At 42.9% G+C, this 11987-nt stretch overlaps 1 protein-coding gene across 1 annotated transcript in view; it reads right to left on the reverse strand.

The window, feature by feature from the left end:
• Positions 1–5393: 5393 nt before the first annotated feature.
• Positions 5394–11987, reverse strand: part of LOC117646678 — a 586045-nt gene continuing 579451 nt past the window's right edge. The window contains exon 3 of the mRNA XM_034387798.1: positions 5394–5513. The gene's annotated coding sequence lies outside the window, so the exon portion shown is untranslated. The remainder of the gene's footprint in view (positions 5514–11987) is intronic.

Consider the following 11987-nt stretch of genomic DNA (forward strand, 5'->3'; position numbering starts at 1 on the left):
CGCGATTTTCGTAAGGGCGCAGACGCCGAGAAACTAGTTGCCAACCCGTGAAAATTAATTTACTGCCATCTTTCTGCCAAGAACATTTTAATAATGATGGACTTTAAAGATGTTCCATTGTCAGAACACTGCGGAATACATTAGCATTGGAATTTTTTGAATTTACCAGCATTTTGATTTCTATTTTGTCAAGTTTAAATTTCGACGGGTGGCACATCGACCACATTGGTACCACTGCCATTGGTAGTCCCCTGAGCCACAACTTCACAACACCACTTCTTTTCTTTCTCCACACTCTTACACAATAATCAAATTGACTTCGTGACTCCTAGGATTTCTTGAAATCGTATTTTTCATTCTAAGAAGAGGGGGAAGCTCATTGATAGAACCAAAAAATGGCCAAATAGAAAAATTACTAGACTTAAACAGAGGGGATCCATCAGCAGAGACTATGAGAGATATCACTTTGCTGACTAAATAATCTTCTGGCAGAGAAGCAGCAAATTTTTGATTACATTGGCCATCATACAAGTCATTCATAGAGTTAGGAATACATTTCTTTATGATTTCGTTCGGGTGGGAAAGATTTTTTTTTACATCCTCATCCAACAATAAAAGTTCTAGTTGGGGACCTAGTTGGTAAAGTACAAAAAATGATGCCTTTGTAAGGTCCTTAATGTTATTAGAATGACCACACTCTGCACAAATTAAAACTGGATCTACTGAACTGTCACAGTTTCCAAAAGAATATGAACAGTTTGAACAGAAAAAGTATTTTACAATTCCTTCTGAACAATTTAATAAGCAGTCTAATAAATAAGCTGTGTTTGGAATAACAGGTGATATGAAAAGAGAATTGAGTAGCTTAACAGAGTCCACAAATGCTTTGAATGTAAGATTATTTTGTTCTGCTTAATCAAGAGTCATAAGAAGTGCTTCTGCTGGGGATGCTTTGACCTGTCTTGAAATTGGTGCAGTAAATTCCTGTTTTTGAAGGGTTTGTCGCAATCTTGTATGAGTTGGTGGATTGGGATATGGTTGGATTTCTCCATCGTTGTTGTCCTGTTGTTGAGGGTCTTCTTCTATTTGATGTTCGTTTAGTTGGATACCTTCATCATTTTCCACATTGGTTTCTTGATCTTGAACAATGTCATCCTCTTCAATATACTCATCCATAGTAAGTATCTCTTCACGATTTTCAGAAACATCCTAAGACAAAGAAAAATTAAACTTGTAAATGTGCTTTAATATTTCCAGAAGCCCACACGCCCTCATTTAAGTTTCTACATACATTACTATTCTGAGGTGGGACATCTTCAACATCTCTCATATTGGCATGATTCTCTATCTCTTCATGACTTACTCTTGGTCTATTGCCCTGTAAAAAAGGCACAAAAGCAAATGACTAATTACACACTTTATATAAATGCTTAATTGAGAGCCTCCACTAAACACTAGTTAAACATAGACAAATGAATAAAATTTAGGAAAATTTTCATACCAAAATTGTGTATTCCAGTCTGTTGCAAGAGGATTGAGATTGTCTTGTTTCATTCCTATGAAAATTATTTGTAGAATTCTCATTTGGGCATTGGGACGTATCGCCTGCTTCTTCAAATGCATCAACAACACTTTCAGCATTATGTTCTTCATTCGAGTGAATGTCAGCCACTGATCCTGTGTCATCATTTGAGAAAGGGCTCTGTAGACAGAAACAAAATCTGCGTAAGAATAACTGTAATGAACATTAAAGAGAATTGCAAGAGAAGAGTCACCAAAACATGATCATACATTATCACAATCATTATGTTGATTATCAACAGTATTTTCAGCATCATGTTCTTCGTCCGAGTGAGTATCAGTGTCATCATTCGAGGAAGATCTCTGTGTAAAGATACAAGATCTGCATAAGAATCACAGTAATAAACATTGAAGAGAATCAAAAGAGAAGAGAAACTGATACATTATCGTACATAATTGCAATCTTGATCTTGATGATTTTGTGGTTCCTGGTCATTTTCTTGTCTGTCAACCTAAGAAAAATTATGATAGGAAAAGATTGAGAAATTGAAGACAAGGATGTAGTTTGACAGAAAAATAGACATACGTAATAACTTACAAAATCACCATGTTCAAGTCTTTCATCGTTGAAGATTGGTTCTCCAGGTTGTTGAAGGATTCCATCATCTGTATCACTTTCTTCCTGGTGGTCCTGTTTACAAAATTAAAAATATTACTTGAAAGGAAACGATTCACACATTTCTTCATCCCCTTTCTTACTCTATAATAATTTTCAAGCTAGAGGAGATTCAATGTATGGAAAGTTGAAGGTATATATCCAGAGCAGGAATGTTATCAAAGAAAACTGCACCCTAATTTTTGGATTCAACACACTTTGAAGTTGCACTATGCTTAAAATTTTACTTGAGTATTAGCCATTTTTCTTAGTACTGCAGAAAAAGTGTCAGATAAAACATACGCGACACCAAAACTTTGCTTACCGCCAATGCAGCAGAATTACTGAGACGCCATGCACTGGACCTCACTCTACAAAAAATGTCCTGTCAACGCCGTTAATTTATTACCAATGTTTGCTGTTATGCAATTCACGGCGTTTGCTGTGAACTAGTTCACGGCGTTCACTGTGATCTCGGTTACAGTGTTCACTGTGATCTGGCCACAGTAAACGCCGTGAATTGGAGCCTGATTTGTAGTACTTCGGTGCTCAGCGGCGTCAAACTCACAGTGTTTATTGGGGACCAGATCACAGTGAACACCGCGAACAAAATCACAGTGAATCCCGTGAGCAGATCACAGTAAACGCTGTGAATTTACCTACAGTGAAAACTGGTAATAAATTAACGGCATTTACAGGACATTTTTGGTAGAGTGCTAGGCACTAATTCACTGTCATCGAATAAGTATTGCTTGTATTTTTTCTTAGGCGGCATCTCGACAGAAAATATCCGATACTTTCAACTGTGCATTTATACACAAAATATGAGCAGAGTTCTGCTGTGCTCGCATGCTAGCAGAAACCAAACAGCAAACCAAACAAATGGGCGCAGTGCCTGGCAGCGCCTCGGTGGTGACAATCGGAACTACACTCCAATAGTCCGGAGGTTAGTGGATCCCACCTTGCAAAATGTGATACCGGAATGCCACTTGGCACAGTTGTTGTACTATCCCCAAGGATCATTTTAAGAGGTGGAGCCCAGGTGGACCCCCCTGCAGAGCGGCGGTACACGCGTTTGCCTATTTTCCAGGGGCAGCATTGAAAAACATTCGAAATAGACCTTTATCTGACTGGCTGTAGACCTTATCTGACTGGCTATCAACTTGAGTTTTGGTACAGGACCACTTCTTTGGATGCCCAACGTGATTTTACTCTGATTGGTGACGTAGCTATGCGTCGAACGGGAATTGCCTACCTCCCAGAAGCAAAATACCGTTTTCGCGAATATTAAGTTCTTGACGTCCATTAATCGGTGCATGCAAACTCCTGGGTAATCGATTAAGTATAAAAACACATTTCATCACTGCATGCGTTTAGAATGTGAACGTGGAAGAGCCCCGAACGCGCATTTGGGGTCGTCTACATATTACGTAATCACGATTTTTGGATTTTTGACCTCCTTCTCCCCCTTGTAATCAAACGTAATCAACGGTTAGGACCCTTTCCCTTAGTGGATCCCACCTTGCAAAATGTGATACCGGAATGCCACTTGGCACAGTTGTTGTACTATCCCCAAGGATCATTTTAAGAGGTGGAGCCCAGGTGGACCCCCCTGCAGAGCGGCGGTACACGCGTTTGCCTATTTTCCAGGGGCAGCATTGAAAAACATTCGAAATAGACCTTTATCTGACTGGCTGTAGACCTTATCTGACTGGCTATCAACTTGAGTTTTGGTACAGGACCACTTCTTTGGATGCCCAACGTGATTTTACTCTGATTGGTGACGTAGCTATGCGTCGAACGGGAATTGCCTACCTCCCAGAAGCAAAATACCGTTTTCGCGAATATTAAGTTCTTGACGTCCATTAATCGGTGCATGCAAACTCCTGGGTAATCGATTAAGTATAAAAACACATTTCATCACTGCATGCGTTTAGAATGTGAACGTGGAAGAGCCCCGAACGCGCATTTGGGGTCGTCTACATATTACGTAATCACGATTTTTGGATTTTTGACCTCCTTCTCCCCCTTGTAATCAAACGTAATCAACGGTTAGGACCCTTCCCCCCCCCACGTATAATTAAGTAATCCGCAAAATTTATAAAAACGAAACAAAAAAAACGAGTGGAATTCGTTTGCCAGCAACCGAACTTGTGTGTACCTCGAAACGATCACTGAGAAGAATTTCAGGAGTTTTCCATTTTATCCGCTTTTACGGTATTGACGATTGTTCACATTAATGTGAATTTTCATTCATTTCATAAAGCTCCTAAATCCATTTCGTCTTGACAAAAGAGCTTCTTAGCGGAATGATAAATGCGCATAATCATCAATGTGACTTTGGGAGGATGCTGTACAAATCGAAGAGTGTACATAGTATGCTCTAACTGGAGCATGCCTGCAAGCACGCTCTAGCTAGCGCATGTCTGCCAAGCATGCACTAACTAGTGCATACATGCCATGTACACGCTTCCTGATGCAGAAAACTCCCTATCCCTTATGCAGTAAATGTATGCTTCAGTTAGCGTGTACATGGCATGTATGCACTAGTTAGTGCATGCTTGGCAGGCATGCGCTAGCTAGAGCATGCTTGGCAGGCATGCTCCAGTTAGAGCATACTATGTACACTCTTTGATTTGTAGAGTTCGTTTTTTGCCACACTTTTTAGTAGAAATCCTATTACTTCAGGCCGTTGTATAGTGCTTTTCCTTCAACGCATTAGTAAGAATCCCAAAGATTTCCGCCCCTGCTCTTCTACGAAATACCCTATGACATAAGAAACAACGAGGCGTTTCATGGGAAAATTCATGGCGAAACCCGTCGTGACCGAAAAGTCAGGCCGCGTTGTACCCTCAATGCGCGTTCGAGGCTCTTCCACGTCCACATTCTAAACGCATGCAGTGATGAAATGTGTTTTTATACTCAATCGATTACCCAGGAGTTTGCATGCACCGATCAATGGACGTCAAGAACTTAATATTCGCGTAAACGGTATTTTGCTCCTGGGAGGTAGGCAATTCCCGTTTGACGCATTGCTACGTTACCAACCAGAGTAAAATCACGTTGGGCATCCAAAGAAGTGGTCCTGTACCAAAACTCAAATTGATAGCCAGTCAAATAAGGTCCATAGCCAGTCAGATAAGGTCTATTTCGAATGATTTTCAATGCTGCCCCTGGAAAATAGGCAAACGCGTGTACCGCCGCTCTGCAGGGGGGTCCACCTGGGCTCCACCTCTTAAAATGATCCTTAGGGTTAGTACAACAACTGTGCCAAGTGGCATTCCGGTATCACATTTTGCAAGGTGGGTCCCGGTATGCGCCGCTAACGTCCGGACTATAGAAACTGAACCTGATGTCCAAATGATGTTTCCGAGACGGAAATGGAAACGTCTGATCATGCTTTATCAGTTTAAGACCACCGGGACCCTCTACGAGCAGTAGAGGACTGATGGGAAAAAATTACAAAATTACAATTTTTTTCCTTTTTTTACAAAATGCCAAAATTGCCTTCAGGGTTTGATACGGCCATCGTGACGTCACCGTCCCCGAACCATACCCCGAATCATCTTCTCTAAGGACCCCTTCCCCGTTTACAGCGCACGGGGTACCCCGGGATCCGGTCACACGTTAGGATATGGACGCCAAAAACACATGTTTTACTAAAAATGCAAATTATCGATACTCAGGGCACTGTAGGGCACTCGTCTCGTCCGTATGAACTGTAGTGACTTAAAATCGATTACTAGATGGTGTCTTTGCGTCGCAGGAACCCACCAGTATATAGACAATCGGACGAAGAGACCTTTGACACGCTATTTGCACTGTAAATCTCGTTAATCTGGACTTAAAACGTATCTCAGGCCGTAAATGGCTCGGCTGGATTAACGACAGAAGGTGGTTGCACGTTTATACGGGTTATCCTTATCCTTCGTGTAGATTCTCATTTCCTTTCTCACCGTTATGTCCGTTTGCAACGGCCCCGGGGAACATACTTACGCTTAGCGCGCTGTAGAGCTGAGCCCCCCGTAGACAGGCCCCTGTTTCGTTTGTCTTCGTTATGGTAGTTTCTTAATACCGTTAAAATTTGTGCGACTGCCTGCGACAGCCGCAGGGACATGTTACGCCAGTTGACCAATTTTGGAGGTGATGCCTTCTTACAGGTAAACATTTACCTTCGTTCTGGCGTACTGTACCTTCGCGTTTTGCTCCATTCTCCTGCGTACAGTATCAAGGTGTTAACTTACACAAACGCTGTAGGAAAAATCCACGGGAAAAATACAGGCACAGTCTGGAAGAACATTTGTCTGGTACCAGCATACCTCAGCCAGTGCGGCTTTTGGGGTACGGAGTACGGGTTTTTCATGACATAGGATCTCATGGGAAGCACGGTTTTTGGGTACAGCTGTTCTGTACCTCGTGTGGAACGGTCTAGCCGTACCTTTTTCTTTGAAATGTACGGCCTTTCCAAAAGTGTCGTAGCCCCACCAGTGGTTGGGTGGGTAAGGGTGGTGGTGGTGGTGAGTCTCGACGTGCTGCCACCTTCTCGTGGTGAGGGCTGAGTCGTCTCGGATTTTCCGGGCGAGCCAAGAGCAGTACAGTGGAAACCGAATGTTTGGAAAACGGATTTAACCGAACCTTCAATGGAAATGGCGTTCTAAAGGTCTCTCCATCCGATTGTCAATATACTGGTAGGTGCCTGTGACGCAAAGACACCATCTAGTAATCGATTTTAAGTCACTACAGTTCATACGGACGAGACGAAGGCCCTACAGTGCCCTGAGTACCGATAATTTGCATTTTTAGTAAAACATGTGTTTTTGGCGTCCATATCCTAACGTGTGACCGGATCCCGGGGTACCCCGTGCGCTGTAAACGAGGAAGGGGTCCTTAGAGAAGATGATTCGGGGTATGGTTCGGGGACGGTGACGTCAGGATGGCCGTATCAAACCCTGAAGGCAATTTTTGCATTTTGTAAAAAACGAAAAAAAAAATGTAATTTAGTAATTTTCTCCCATCAGTCCTCTACTGCTCGTAGAGGGTCCCGGTGGTCTTAAACTGATAAAGCATGATCAGACGTTTCCATTTCCGTCTCGGAAACATCATTTGGACATCAGGTTCAGTTTCTATGGCTGTTTTTAGAAAAACCCGTAAAAGTCAAATTTTCGAATTTTCAACGTCGATGCGCGAGGGTCAAGCTTTAAGTAACAGACCTGGCCCAGATCGCGTTGAGTTTGTATTGCCATGAAGTAACTTTGGCGCGCTATTACGTTTGCGATATCGAAAAAAAGTGTTTTACGGCCCACCCTAATGCCCAGGACAAAGCAGGTGGTGCCCGCGGCCCGCCGCTGGCGATGATGCTAGGGGTAGTGAAGATGGAGGGTGAGAAAGTGTCCGTTGTAGTTCATGTGGCGTCTCTCGGATTCAGTCCACTGGCCGGTGACGTTTCCCTGCTGTCAACGCATCATCGGCAGTTCGGCAAACATTCCCTCCTACCCCATCACAGAGGCTGGAGAAACCGAGGAGGCCGAAAGGCGGCTGTCCTGGAGGAGCGGCGCACGCGGCGGCTGCGACGACGCCACGGTGGCCCGCATGGAGGAGGCCGAGAAGGCGGCTGTCCTGGAGCACTGAGAATGAATTGGTCACCACCATCACCCTTTAAGGTTACTGTAAGGTGAAAAAACTATCTTCCAAAGTATAGGTGGCAGTGCTTCGGTTTTTGGTGATTTAGTTGCTTACTATGAAAAACTTTTACAGCCACAGACTGGACTCTCAACTCCCATTAGTTCCAAAGTTATGAGGGTTTTAGTGTTATTTTAGTCGTTTACTAAAAATTCTCCTTGCGATGAACCAAAAAGTTTACGGAGAGGTGACTTTTTATTTTAAGGCTTAATGGACATGCAAACAGACTAGCAAAGCCGGATTTGACAATATATGCATAGATAAGCTGTAATTTCTGTTTGGAAAATGCGTTTTGAATTTTTTACTTAAATTTGGTAAAATTTTGGTATTTTTTGGTGTTTTTTTGAGTTTTTTGAGAAAAATTCCTGTTTCATGTTCGAATTTTGGAAATCCGGCTTTGCTACGAGATAGGCAAATCAATAAAGAACTTGTAAAACAAAAATCAAGTCTCGACAACTTTTGGTTCATCGCAAGGAGAATTTTTAGTAAACGACTAAATTTGTTACGTAAACTGCAATAACACAGAAAATAATGGGAGTTGAGTGCCTCAACTGTGGGTTTAAGTTCATCTTATAGTAAGCAACCTGAAACCTAAATGCAAACATGATGCCACAATTATTTTGGAAAATGATATTTCACATTTTTTCACTTTACAGTAACCTTAAATGGGTGATGCAACTTCGTTGCCCAAATTTTGGTGACGAAAAATTCATCACCCGCAATTTGGTAACAGGCGTTTGGTCACCCAAATTTGGGTAACGTCGTCAGCGACGCTGTGAGGTTCCCGATGGCGTCCTTCCGGGGCCACCACGATGACCGGAGGCCTCAACGCCACATTGGGTCATCGTGGTGGCCCTGGAAGAGCGTCATCGGGGACCTCACGGCGTCGCCGACGGCGTTACCCAAATTTGGGCGACGATTTTATGACTGCCCAAAATTTGGTCACCGCGAGCTCGTCACCCAAATTTGGGCAACGGTGCGTGCGTTACCCAATAAAAGGGCGATGGTGGTGACTCTTTCATTCTCAGTGAGGAGCGGCGCACGCGGCGGCTGCGACGCCACGGTGGCCCGCATGGAGGTGGTCGCGGCGCAGCTGGCCTCGATGTGCACCACCAGCGACGGCCTCGATGCGGTGTCGGCAGCCGACGAACGGGGCGACTTTGGCTCCGGCTGCACCATGGTGGAGAAGTCCCACCGGTGGGTTAAGGTCTGGAGGGCTCTGGAGGCACCACTGTTAAAAAAAATTACTGAAAATTCATAATTTTTTGTAAGAAGTCGATTTACTTACATTCAGTCTGAATTTTCATACCAAAACTTTCATACTTCGCGGTCTGAAAGTTTCAGACGACGTTAGTCTGAATTATCAGATCAACATGTTGTATGAAAAATGATACCAGTCGGTGCATTTTATCAGACTAAGTTGTACGAAGACATTGAACAGTCGCACTTAAAAATGCCACTCTGTAGAGTAGAACACAAATCGGCGAACTTTTGCCATCGGTTTATCGTAGACGCTCAGCGGGTCGTCTCGGCTCAAAAATTAGGTACACGGCAGTAGACTCCTACTTGCAAAGGAAGAGAAGAGGCTAGAGGTGACTGCTGAATTGCGAGGGAGAGCGGCCTTAGCCCAACCACGCGCCGACCCGTGGCCATGCGCGAGAGTGAAATTGCATTCTTTGTTATTTAGCTTATACTGCACTTATTAACCTCACTGTTAAAAAAAATCTGAAAATTCAGACCACTTTTGTCAGACTTGGTGGTCTGAATCTATTTTTCAGACTTGTTTCAGACTGCTTGTCTGAAAATTTTGCCTTCCGGTATGAAAATTGCGACCTGATCGTCTCAGAACCTGAATTCAGACCAGCGCAGTCTGAAAATTTAGATGGTTAAGTCTGAAAATTCAGACCAACCCAAGATGTCGTTTGTCCGCTAGATGGCGCGCATGTTGTGGAACATACCTACTTCTGTTTAAAAGGCTTCTAATGTGAAAATATATTGGTTCAAAAGTTCCAAATTGATAGGACTTAATCGGCCATATGAGAACCATTCTCTGCCGCAAGATTTATCTCCCTAATATGGGTGAAAGTTGAACAATCCACAATTTACCTCTCGCGGGTGGCTCCGTGTCGCCATTTCCTTGGGTGGCACAGGCCGGCCTCTCGAGAGTCAGGGAAAAGGACAGAGGACCTTCTCCCTCATCACAATTTTTACTCAATGTTGTCCTCTCTGGAGGTTCACACACACCTCAGATTCTTTCTGTCATAGTGAATATGCCACGAACCTTAAAGTTCACAATCTTCGTACAGGACTGAATTTTCAGACCACCAAACTCTTAAATGTAAGACTCTCGAGTTCTGAATTTTCAGACCATCTAAATGGTCTGAATTTTCAGACCTCAAGTCTGTTAATAACTTCTTACCAATTTGGTCTGAATTTTCAGACTTTTTTTTTAACAGTGCTGAATCTTTGCTTTGGTGCGCTCATGCCCTTTCAGACAATCACTTGGAATAAGTTTGAAACAAAATATTCACAATTTCGCCTTCAAGTGGCAATTTTAGCTCCAAAAGATCATCCATGCGACACTAGCGCCACCTAGCGGATAGAGCAATAAGTGTCCATTTCGGAGCTCTGAAACATTCTCTATGCTTTTACGACACTAAACGTAAATATTATTTGGAATGCATCAGTAGTATTGATAAAAGTTCTGAGAAAATCGAAAAATGTACAAAGGGGACGGGTTTTTTTCACTCGTTTTCCGATTTCACAAGTATGAATTTAGTTTTCGGACGACAATGTACAAAACTTGATAGCCATCGCTCTAAATATTCAGACTTGCTAGTCTAAATTCAAATTTCAGACAACAGGTCAAACTTTTCAGACAGTTGGTCTTAATATTCGTACCATTTTATGAATTTACGATTCAGACCACCAAGAAAGACGAAATCAGTCTGAATTTTCATATTTTTTTTAACAGTGAGTACTGCTATCGTTGTTCTTTCTCTCTTGGGCTCGTGGCGCGGGCCGTAGATGTGCAAGAGAGACAGTGCGACGGAGCGCCGTTAGGAGTCAGCCTGCAGGCGTGAGGCCTGTGGGATCGCCGTGGCGAGTAGGCAACCAACCATACGCCGCGGCAACGCTGGCTTGTCTGCCTTCTGGCGCTCCTTCCGTCGAAAGTCCGCTCTACTCGCAGTGAAAGAATATTGTCTGGGTCGTGGTGTAAACGGGCCTTGTGAATACTCGAGCACAAGCATACAAGCGCTGGGAACACGTTTAGAGTGCAGAGACGTGCGGCCCAGCAACTCAAAGCTGCCAAGAAGTCGTGTGCTACCACCAGCACAACCAACACTGAGCTTCATAAGTATATTTTTTGTACTCAGACGGCTTAGTTTGGGAGTCCTTTAGAATGTAATTTGATTTCGTCTTTCAATTATTTTTTGTCTTATAAAATTGGAAAAATAAACTCAAAACAATATATTGCCATGTTTTGTTTTTTTTGTAATTATGTTTTATGATCATATAGAGTGACCAACATCCAAACCATAGGTGTAACTTCTGAGAAAGGAGACTGAATCAGAAATACAGGAAAATAAATTCAGATCTTTTAATTGTGGCAACACTTGGCCAGGGCTACAAACAATAAAGCACAACTGACACACTGACATAATCTGAGTCATTACTAGTGAGAAACAATGGTGTCAAAAATTTACCATGCTGACAAATCTTGGACTTCACTAGTTTAAGATAATTGAGTAAAAAATTTACAATGGCAAGACACAAGAAGAAGCATTCAAATCTGGCACTCAAATTCCCTGGGCGACAAACCCAACTATCCAACAAATTGGTCAAATACTCTCATGACTCTTGTTGACGCCAAGTGCAGGAACCTATTGATACTGATATGTCCTCGCATGACATTAAGAGTCAGGTTCCGGATGCGACGGTCATTGTTGATTGCTGATACCTTCCTCTTTCGACTGATTGGTAGCCCCATGTTAATGCGTCTCGGACTAAGACGAGCATCACTGTCATATCTTCGTAAGGCCACTGCAATGAAATGGAAATTACTCATAAGTCTGAAGGACCATAATTATGGGATAGCATACAATTGTTTACTTACTCAAAAAGTGCCAAA

Source organism: Thrips palmi, unplaced genomic scaffold, assembly GCF_012932325.1.
Source record: "Thrips palmi isolate BJ-2018 unplaced genomic scaffold, TpBJ-2018v1 HiC_scaffold_10, whole genome shotgun sequence".
NCBI classification, from domain to species: domain Eukaryota; kingdom Metazoa; phylum Arthropoda; class Insecta; order Thysanoptera; family Thripidae; genus Thrips; species Thrips palmi.